Source organism: Corythoichthys intestinalis, chromosome 9, assembly GCF_030265065.1.
Source record: "Corythoichthys intestinalis isolate RoL2023-P3 chromosome 9, ASM3026506v1, whole genome shotgun sequence".
NCBI lineage: Eukaryota > Metazoa > Chordata > Actinopteri > Syngnathiformes > Syngnathidae > Corythoichthys > Corythoichthys intestinalis.
In genome coordinates, this window is record NC_080403.1 from 46,436,821 (window position 1) to 46,447,672 (window position 10,852).

The 10,852-nt window shown below is 41.1% G+C and overlaps 1 protein-coding gene across 2 annotated transcripts in view; it reads right to left on the minus strand.

Annotated features, from left to right (window-relative positions):
• Window positions 1-10,492, minus strand: part of LOC130921934 (plexin-A1-like) — a 484,623-nt gene extending 474,131 nt beyond the window's left edge. For both annotated transcript variants that reach the window (XM_057846316.1, XM_057846315.1), the window contains exon 1: window positions 10,348-10,492. The gene's annotated coding sequence lies outside the window, so the exon portion shown is untranslated. The remainder of the gene's footprint in view (window positions 1-10,347) is intronic.
• Between the last annotated feature and the right edge of the window lie 360 nt (window positions 10,493-10,852).

The window sequence follows — 10,852 nt, forward strand, 5'->3', positions numbered from 1 at the left end:
GTAAACAATAACCAGATTAAAGCTGTATTGCTCTGATGCCAATGAAACATTTAAGATTTTATGATGACAGAATAAAGCAAACACATACAGGAAAAATAGCTGTGGCCATGAAACTGTCATATTATATATAGGCTTCACTGTTGGATTATACTTTATGCTGAGTGCTTTACCATCATGAAAGCCTTCAGAGAAATCACACAGAGATACCAAATAACATGACATAATGATTGCTAGATGAAGTCCGTGCCCAGTCCACTCATTAATTTCAGCCGTTTCGACAAGGTTAGAGGCTTAGAGCCGCTATCCGACTCCATCACGTTCATTTGTAGCGTTAGCCGCTAGCGTTAACCGCTAGCGTTAGCCTGTGACTTGGCTACCAGAAGAAAGCAATGAAAGCATCCTCTCCTGAAATCGTGAGAACCAGGGAGGACAGCGGGTGAAAGCCCGTCTGGAACCAGCCAAGAGTTTACTTAATGTCGGGTGAAAGTTTGGCGAAGCTCCCTTAAGCCCGACTCCAACACGTTTGCTTGTAGCGTTACCGCTAGCGTTAGCCTACCGGGCTTCTGTTTGGCTTCCTGAAAACCACGTGACTCCATACGTAAGCACACTGACTGCTTTTTTAAAGGGGAATGAACATAGCCAAACAACACAGAGTCAATGCGGGATGAAAAGACTTATATTTTCTTGTTTACCGACATGGTCAAAATTACGTCGGTCATCGTGAAGAATTTCGGTAACGGTAAATTTTCAGTTTACCGCCCTGCTCTACGTGACGATACCTCATGGTACCTCACGATACGATACGATTTGCAATCCAAAATCATGATAACGATGATCTGACGATATAACAATTTTCGATACATTGGTCAGGAAATCATTCTAGGATATTCTACACAAAACTAATGAACAGAAAAGCAAGCTTCTGCTGTGAATTGGAATGAGTTTATCACTAGTAGACGTCCAATCCATTTGAACTGGGAGGGTGGCAGCGAATTCGCTGCCATCCCTCCCACTTCAAACGGACTGAAAGCCTATGGCCGTCATTGGCAGCCAATGCCAGGCAATTGGTAATTTTGGGCCATTTAAGGTCATTTACCTGTTGATTTTCAGTTACTTCCTGTTGATTTGGGGGTATTTTATGGGTCACTTGCTGTTTATTTTGTGTTACAGAACAGTGACCTGGGAACCTGGCACCTGGGAATCACCCAAATGAATAGGCAGTGACTCAAACTGAACAGGAAATGACCTGTAAATGCCCTAAAATGAAAAGCAAGTGACCTGTAAATGCCTCGAAAATCGGACCGAATGACTGTGAATGCTCTGGTTTTAAATGAACGAACCTTCCCAGTCTAAATGGACTGGGCGTCGAGCACCATCTATGGCAGCCTTTTTTTTTCTTTTTTTTTTAAATTAACACCTTTTTAAAACGATATCTCGATTCTTAACAGAAGCATATCGATAACCTTTTGGAATACAAAGTATCACGATACATCTCCATTTCATTATTTTGTCACACCCCTAGCTTCAACAGTCCTTGACATGATTCTGTATCCTATGGTAAATATATTTTCCAGCAAACTACTAATTCACCATGTAAATTCTGTATCTCAACGGGTCTACACAGACTTGAGTGGAGGAGGATACGATTTTCAATTTGCAACCAGATTAGCAGGCACCTTTTTGATACTGTCAGCACAGCAGAGAGAGATGTTTCTGTTCCAAATCATCTTGAGTGAGGGACCTTTCTACTATCTGCTTCAAACAGCGTCCCCCTTTGCTGAGCAGCTGTCACTTTCAGCAGGCACTGTGGAGGATGGAAGCGAGGAAGGGGTCTTTTGAAGGAATGGTTAAAAGTGGGTGATAAAAATAAACTGGGACAGGAGAGAAAATTAATTATACATAACAGACAGTTCACTTGGCTGAGCAAGACTGAGATGGGGGGGGGGGTGGCTGCCCTCCTCTGCTGCACATATTTGAGCTGTCCTTACAGTGGTCATATTTTTTTTTTTTTTGCCTGTGGGTGATTGAAGGTAAAATCTTTAGGGGATAAAAAGGTCACAGGTTTAAACAATACAATCTTTATTTTCATACTTAATTGCACACACTGGAACTAATCTTGTTTTATAAAGGAAAAAGCCACCGTCAAAAATGTCGATGGCTTCCTAGTAAGGGTGTAACGGTACATGTATTTGTATTGAACCTATTCGGTACGTGGTGCTTGGTTCGGAACGGAGGCGTACCGAACATGTTTCTGACATAATGTAACCCTTACTTTTCGAGGCTGTGAGTCGATCGGATTACAGTTTCTTTGTGTAGATTATATTAACTCCATCTTCTCTACTATAATGAGGACCAACACGGTAGGACAGTATAACCCAGAAACGTCAACGGCGCGACAACGTGGCCGCCGCGAGAACGCAGTGAAACGCGGGTGTTAAAGTCCATCAGCCAATGCACACCAGTCGCAGTGCGGCCGCGTGTTAGACGCATCCCAGAAGCGGCTCAACACGACGCACGCGAATAGAACGGCAGAGTTTATTATTTGACGCGAGACGCGTCAATAATAAACTGCGTCAATATTACTACCGGTAGCGAGGATCAGGCAGACCGGAAGTCACTCGAGGAAAAAAATCGTGTGGATCCGGTCGATTTTCAAACTAATATGCAATCGTAACCCACTTTTTGAGTCCATCAGATCTCTTGAGTGGTAGATCGGGGCACAGTTGACTTGTCTTTGTTGATTTACTGCTGTCTTCTCTGCTATAATAATAACCAACATGGCCCCGTGTTCAATACAAAACCCTCCTACCACAACAAAACAAGTAGGAACTAATATTCACATAGGAACTAAAGTTATACAACATAAAATATACAATATAAATGAATACTACATCACATTTGTAAAATATAAACACTTAAGAAAATAAATAATAGCCCATTTAAATAAAATACATTGAAATGAGCTAAAACACCTGTAATTAAATAATAAGAATAATACACAGATACTGCTTACACAATTAAATTTATTAATTTCTGTGTGGCACTTTAACTCGAGAAAATCCACCAATAAAGCTTTTAAAAACTGTTCATAAAAAAAAAAAAACAAATTATTGAGGCATTTCATTTGTAAAATACTTGTTAAAATCTTTGTCATTGGGATTGCTTTTCTCTTTAGCACATGACTTTTTTTTCTTCTTTCTTTCAGAAAGAAACCTGACCAATACGCAGGGTCTGAAAGCCAAATTGTTGTTGGATTATCTTTAAATACCCGCTACTTTTTGAGCCAAATTCTAGCTTTGTATAGGCTAATGTGTCTTATGTTTGAAAGCACAAAGGTGTGTAATAAACAACTAGCACATTTGTATTTTGCATTTTGTTTCCTTACTGTACTGAAAATGGACCGAACTGTGACCTCACAACCGAGGTACGTACCAAACCGAGATTTTTGTGTACCGTTACACCCCTACTTCCTAGTCTTAAAATTCCATTCTATTTGGCACTGATGAGTGTTGATGCGGCGAGACCACCTGCACGCTTACTCCGAAAAATAATTTGTAATGTGCCAGTATTTTGCAGTTCAGTGCCGCACACTGGCTCAAATCTCAATCCCAGCTCTTTATTTGGTCGAAATGGAGGTCATTTCTATTTGAACAGTCAGTCAAGACAGGCCCGCCAGGTATTGGCGAGTGAGTTTATTTCATATTAGGGGCTTGTCAACTGGAGAGGTATTAGCACCAAACGAGATGTGTGTCTGTGTGTACCTGCGTGTGTGAGTGTGTATACAGGGCCTTTAGTTCTGCTGCTAGTCCCTCTTTGGTGTGTTTTAATATTGTTGCTGCAGCATAGATCCTTGCCTCGGGGTACCACACAAAACCCCACAGAGACTCTGGAAACTACTCCAACAGAGGGAAAATAAAATTGCCGATGGTACACAAGGTATGGACAATATAGAGGGCTTAAACAGAGGGAATCATCACCGACCAACAAGACCACCACATGTTATTGGTATATTGGGCCTAGCGCAAACATGCATGACCAATCCGGACTGTCACTCAGTGTGCTGGCTTTCTGCAATTAGCTTTGAAGAGTGGCCAACCGTTGTCCACTGGCTTTGCTGCTAATCAAAATTTGAACTGCAGGTTGCAGATGAAACGGCCAATCTTAAGGCAATTTCGTTGAAAGGATCCACGGATAGAAACACTTGTAGTTCTTAAAAGATAGACGTTATTATGAGTTAAAATAATTTGATGTTAAAACCCCTCTTGTTTTCGTTTTTTTACAATTTGTAAAAATTTGCTTAACTAGTCGGTCGCCGTTATTGTTGACGTCGCAGGGCGGTGATGTCACTGGGTTACGCTGCCGGGCTTTCAGAATATGACATAAACATGTCATCTGTTCAACCCTTTTAATTTGAACCCAAGAGGAACATTTATAAGCATGACAGCACAGTCGATATTTCACAAAACGAGCAGCAAAAGCTAAATGAACAGGAAAGACTGGTTGAGACGAGACGAGAGTATGACAAAACTGCATTTCTGCCAAAATGTGCTACACTGGCGAAACGTCTACAAGAGGCGAATTTGACACCCAATGTACTACTGTGTGCGTTCGGCTTGTTTTGTTTATATACATCCTGAAAAAACATACTAAAGTTGCATTAAGAAAATATCTAAACGTAGTAATTTCAAATATGGGTGGTTTAAATACGCTAGGTAACTAATGTGGTTAACAGATTAACAATCTGCTTTAAAGCTACCACAAGAAAACACAATGCTTAAAAGTATGAGAGGGAAACACATGCAAAAAGTATTTTGAGGCTCTGAAAATGTAATAAAAGACTCAATAAAAACACAAATAGTCGTCGCTTTTAACCTTTGTGTGCATGTGTTGGATTTCTCGCCGCGTAGAAGGAATTGCAGAAAACTGGTAGTGTTTGTCTAGTGGGTATTTTATGAGTCACTTCCTGTTTATTTTGAGTTACAGAACAGGAAGTGGCCTGGGAACCACGCAAATGATTAGGTAGTGACTCAAACTCAACAGGAAATGACCTGTAAATGAACAGCAAGTGACCTGTAAATGCCCCGAAAAATCGGACGGAATGACTGCGAATGCTCTAGTGATGAATTAGTGCTACAACAATTAATCGATTAACTCGATTAATTTCGAAACCTTTTTCCTAATCGAATACGACGGTGTATTCGAATAGAAAAAAAAAAGATTCAAATTAAAATTTGCTGCTTCGAGTATTCATGTAATTAAAGTGGTGTTGTAATGGTTTGTTTTGAAAGTGTTTGCATTTATTTTCATTGATTTGGGTGGGTACACGGCCCTCTAGTCTACCTCATTTCACATGGCTGAATCCATCTGCTCCCTGTTAAGACCAACAAAAGCTCAGTTTGTGTTTGAGATAATGATTTTTTTAAGGCATTCGTAATTTAGTTTAAAGGTATATTTAGCCATTTTTTGGGGGGAATATGTGTCTGAGCCATTTGTTAAGAGCATTGTAAAAAACCGTTAGCATTTTATAGCATTTAAGATAGAGGACTTTTGCTATGTAAGCTAGCCAATTGTTGTTTTGTTGTACATAGATCCTCTTTTTATATATATATATACAGTATATACCGTGTGAGGCTCAGCTCAGGTATTTTAATTTTTTATGTCCCTTATCCGATTACTCGATTATTCGAAATAAATAGTTCATCGATTAATCGGCTACTAAAATAATCGATAGCTGCAGCCCTATTTCGAAAGAACGAATGTTCCCAGTCTAAATGGATTGGGCTTTTTTTTTGGTTTTTTTTTTAAACACTGACACCTTTTTAAAACGATATCTCAATTCTTGGCAGGAGCATATCGATAACCTTTTGGGATCCAAAGTATCACGATATATCACCATTTCGATATTTTGTCACACCCCTACTACGGCATAGGGTACGCCGTCGACACAGAAGCATAACGAGACCTTGAATATCACATCCACCAGTTGGGATGTGGAATAATACATTCAAACTGAGCTGACGCTGACATAAACTCCTATCTTCGGTTTGAGTTCACACTGTGAATGTTTCCTCACGTACTGAGCCATACAACAGCATCATTTCCTCTAGAAGTGCATCAGGAAAGCGGTGCAGGAGAGATATGATGGAATTTTTAGAGTGCGAAGTGAACTAGTCAAAGGGGAGGCAGCGTGGCTGGGTCTCACATATGTACGGTCTCAAAGGGAAAAAAAGGGAGGAGAAATCTGCGTGTAACTTGACAGAGAGAGAACGGCAAAAACGAAAGGAGCGAGGGAGTGCGCGAAAGGAAGAAAAAGGCACGCGTTGGCGTGAAAGGAGGGAGGTAGACGCTCCTGACAGAATGCAGGGAGAGCAAAACATGAGCGTGAAGGGAAGAAGACGTGAAGAAATCCTGAGTGGCAGCATGAGGTCGGAAGAACAGCACAGGAAAGGAGGCTGAGGGAGAAGGATGAGATTGTCACTTGGCTTTGGAATGTCGTACAGTTGTGCAAACTGGAAAAGGAGGTGGCTCTTTACAGGCTCATAACAAACACACTGTGATCACAGAATATACTGCATATTGGCCCAACATGAAGGCAATGAGTGAAAGTAGCGCACAAGCTGAAGGAAAGTATTTCTTGCTCTTTTCATTGATGGCTTATTTCTCAAACATGGATGGCTCCATTGCTTTGTCATCCATCTACAATCTAATTAGACTTTAAATATCCTGCTCAATGAATACTCCGGAGGAATGCAAAGAGAGGGGGGAGTACGGGGGACAATCACACAAAAGCAGAACCAGAGGGGTGCAAAGTGCACATGTCAGCAAGAATTCCAAAGTTTGGACATCACAGATCGAGCCTCCACGCCAGCAGACAGGCCGGATGGACGGCGCAGGCTTTGAAAATCCATGACACTGCTGCTCTATTGTGGGCAGATTTGTATCATAATTAGGCAAGATGAAGTCAAATTGCTTGTCATTTTCTGGCTGGGTTGCAGGAATCATGTAAATGCCATGCAAGGTTGCAGATCTGGGTTAAGATTGCGGATAGCGACAAAGCACAATCGCTGGAAGCGATCTAGGGTAGGGGAATTATGACTTGCAGAAGTGATGCAATTGTAGAATGAATATGATGCCATAAGAACTGTTATTAGAGGTTAATGTGAATGAAATGCCCCCCTGAGAGAAAAAATCTTCAATGGTTATTTCTTTGTTGAACCTCTGAAACTACTGTTGCTTATTTCATCATGGTCGAATCACCGTTTAAAAAGAGGACTCGTAGTGGATTGAATGGGTTGATGAATGCTGGAGAGATGAGTGGATCTCACCTCAACACTGAATCCCCACCTGTACGATTGTGAACGTTCTTGGCATTGGACTGGCAATGGGACACACACAAGACAGAACATGGGCAGAACCTGGCCGTGTCTCTTCGCTGCTCAGTTATGCAGCAAGAGCAGTATTAAAACACAACAAAACTAGCAAGATTCAGTTTGATTTGTTGTGTATTGGTACTGCTTTTTCACAACAAATCCAACAAGGTTCTGCTGGATTAGTTGGGTTTTAGTACTGGTTTTGCTGGTACAGAAATATGCATATGCTGGGTAGATTTCTTAGCCGGACTGCGATAAGTTAACTTGAACATCAATCTTCTTACTTAATAGGCAGAATTAAGCACTTCAAATGTTAAATTAGCTACATTAGGTTCATATGAGGAGATTAAGGAGTGGCCTAGCCCCCCTGTTGACATAAAATGTTGTTGCATGTAATTGACTTTCCAAGAATTAATTTTAAATTAAGACTTTGCTGGTAAAATGTTGTCTATAAAAGTTGTAAAGCAATAAAACACACAACAGAAATGAATGAACTGTACAGTGGGTCAAAATTATTTTTCAAACAGATCAAGTGACTAGCACCTTAGAGACTTATTTGCTTTGCTTACCCCCCCCCCCCCCCCAAAAAAAAACCTGAGGATATAAGAGGAAAGATGGAGATACGTAATTTTTTTCAAACCTAAGCTTTCAAAAGCAACAACTACTACTGACCGAGAACCAAGGATTGAAGATGTGGATTATGAAATGCCGGAGAGCACCGCCAAAATGCTGAGTGGAGTTTCAGTTTGCTCCACTAAGGACGTTAAAAATGATGGGAAACAAAAAAATAACGCTTATTTTCAACATACCGTATTGGCCCGAATATAAGACGGTGTTTTTTTTGCACTGAAATAAGACTGAAAAAGTGGGGGTCGTCTTATATTCGTGATCTAGACATTATACCCGTTCACGACGCTAGATGGCGCCAGATATCACTGAAGCGAATGCTGAACTTGAGTAATTTTCTGTCATGAAGATCTCAGCTACTCTCAAGTTTAACCAGTTAGCATTATTTTATTGCAATGTTTTTCCTTATTCAGATTTGTTTCAAGACTACAGTTAGTTAGACTTCACTTTGATGGTTAATGCAGTTATTGCAATTGTGTGGTTTTATCACAAAAGATTGGTTTATTTACATTTCAAAAACTAGAAGCCATTCATTGACGAATGTGATTGCACTTTAGTTTACATATTTAAAGGTTCAGATATTAAGATTTGAATCAGACAAAATAACATGCTTTTTCTCTCAAATATATTGTTATAATCATTTTTTTTCAGATGTACTGTAATTATTTTCTGTATAAAAATTTGGTGTTCAAAAAGTCTTTTTGCAAACTTGAGTCTTGAAAAAGAGGGGGTCGTCTTATAATCAGGGCCGTCTTATATTCGGGCCAATACGGTACTATTATAAATGTTTCTGGCCGGAATATTATAATATTAGATTAATATATGGAATATTCCTTTTCCACTCGTTAAGACAGGAAAACGCTCACACACGCATACACAGCCGGGATGCCTGTATGAACGAGAAAGGGCTAAGCTACTATCCGAACATGTATCTTGTACGCTAATTTTATTACTGACACTGTGTTTCGGGGTCATCAAAATCCCCCCATCCCCCCCCCCCACCCCGCCATAAAAGTCAAACTCCGCTAATGGTTTTTAGAACTGATTTTTCAGGTAAAGAAATAAGCATATGCTGGGTAGACTTATTAGCAGGGCTGCGATGATTTATGTACGAGTTAAGTTTTCTTACTTAATAGCCAGAATTAAGCACTTCAAATGTTAAATTAGCTGTATTTTGTTACCCTGCATGACTCCCGTATTTAACTCATCGCCTGCCATTGACAACGATAAATGTCTAATTCATTTAAGCTAGGCGGACTGACAGCAATTATTTGCTGTTAGCATCTCGTTGTCAAAATGAATAGGTCGTCTAGCCCTGTCAATGAGTGAGTTAAAAAAAATTTAAAAAATAAATAAAAAAGGTATTTAAGGAGCAAAAGTCTAGCACCCGAATAGAAAATCATTTTAACTACGTTTTAAATAACGCACAAAGAGTCGGTTTGCAGAGTCTAATCTGGCGTTATATTTGAATGAAAAGAGTGTGGAGAACCCCACCGTCTTTGCAATGAGCTGCCAGGCATTGCGCACTCCACACACACCCACAGACTCCACTCGCTGCCAGCTCAATTACTGTCGAATAACAAAGCTTACATATTCTATTAACGCCCCCATTTTTAACGCCGAACCAACACCACTGTAATTATTTCAAAGCTAATAAGGGTATTGATTTTGGGTGGAGGCGGGATGTTTAGGGAGCAGCGGCACGTCCCTCTGGAGAAAGCCAGCAGTGGGCTTCCTCCCCAAGGAGCATTCGAGTGAGCAACCGCCAAGAAATAAACAAAACTTGTCTCATCCAGGTGACACGGGTGTCAAACCTGTAATTACGCGTGGATGTGGAAGCCCCCGTGGTGGCATTCCAACAGCCAGCCAGGCTGCTAGCTCCTCCGTGTCAACAAACATCACTCCGGGAGCCTCCTTGGTGTGCCATCCGAACATTTTTCATGGCTGAAAAAGTCAATCGTGACCCCAGCCAATGTACCTCGGTTTTAACGCTGCAGCAAAACCACCACGAGAAGCTTCGGATAGACTTAAATCGACATTTTTCGAGCGAAGTTTGCGGATTAAAGTGATTGTAGTTCTTCAGCTTTCTTGAACACACACCTAAAGACTTTGCCTGTTGGACCTCGTGTCCATTTTCACGCCTGGCTCTGTCTGGCGCGCCCAGCATTTCAAACAGGACCGTGGGTGGGGGAGCGAGGAGCGGTGTTAGTGGGGGTACAATCAAGCCATTTCCCGAAGTGCAGAGCGGCAAAAGAGCCGTACAACCTCAAGCCAAAAGCCGGCTTCGATTACCAAAAAGGCGGTTCTTGTTGCCGAACGAGTTCCACGCGTGAGTTTTGACGCCACTTACCGGTCAAGTGATCCGCAGTGAAGAAATCCTCGCCATGATTTAAATTCCAAAACTTGGAGACATTTCCACTCTGGTCACGGAGTGACTGTGACTCTCGCTCCGGCGGCTCCCTGCGTGTGACTGGAGAGAAGAGGAATGCAGCTCGGGCTCCACGCGGAGGGGGAGGAAGAGGGGAGGAGTGCGAGGAGGTGCCTTATACTCATGCAGTCGTTCACTCGGCCTATAGAGGGCGCGCACGGTTGCGTCTGTGATTCATTTGAACCCTTTGTGGGGAATTTTTCTATTTTTGTTCATTAAAATAATAATAATAATAAAGACCTGGCGTCCACATACAGGGAAATCCATTTTGAGTTATGTAGGCCACAGTATTAACATTTAATGTTGCCCGCTTGAATAATGTGACGTCAACTTACTAATTTTATAATTATACTTTATCATAGACTTCATAACCTATTCACATGCAGTGTTGGGCACGTTACTTTAAAAAAGTAATTAGTTACATAAC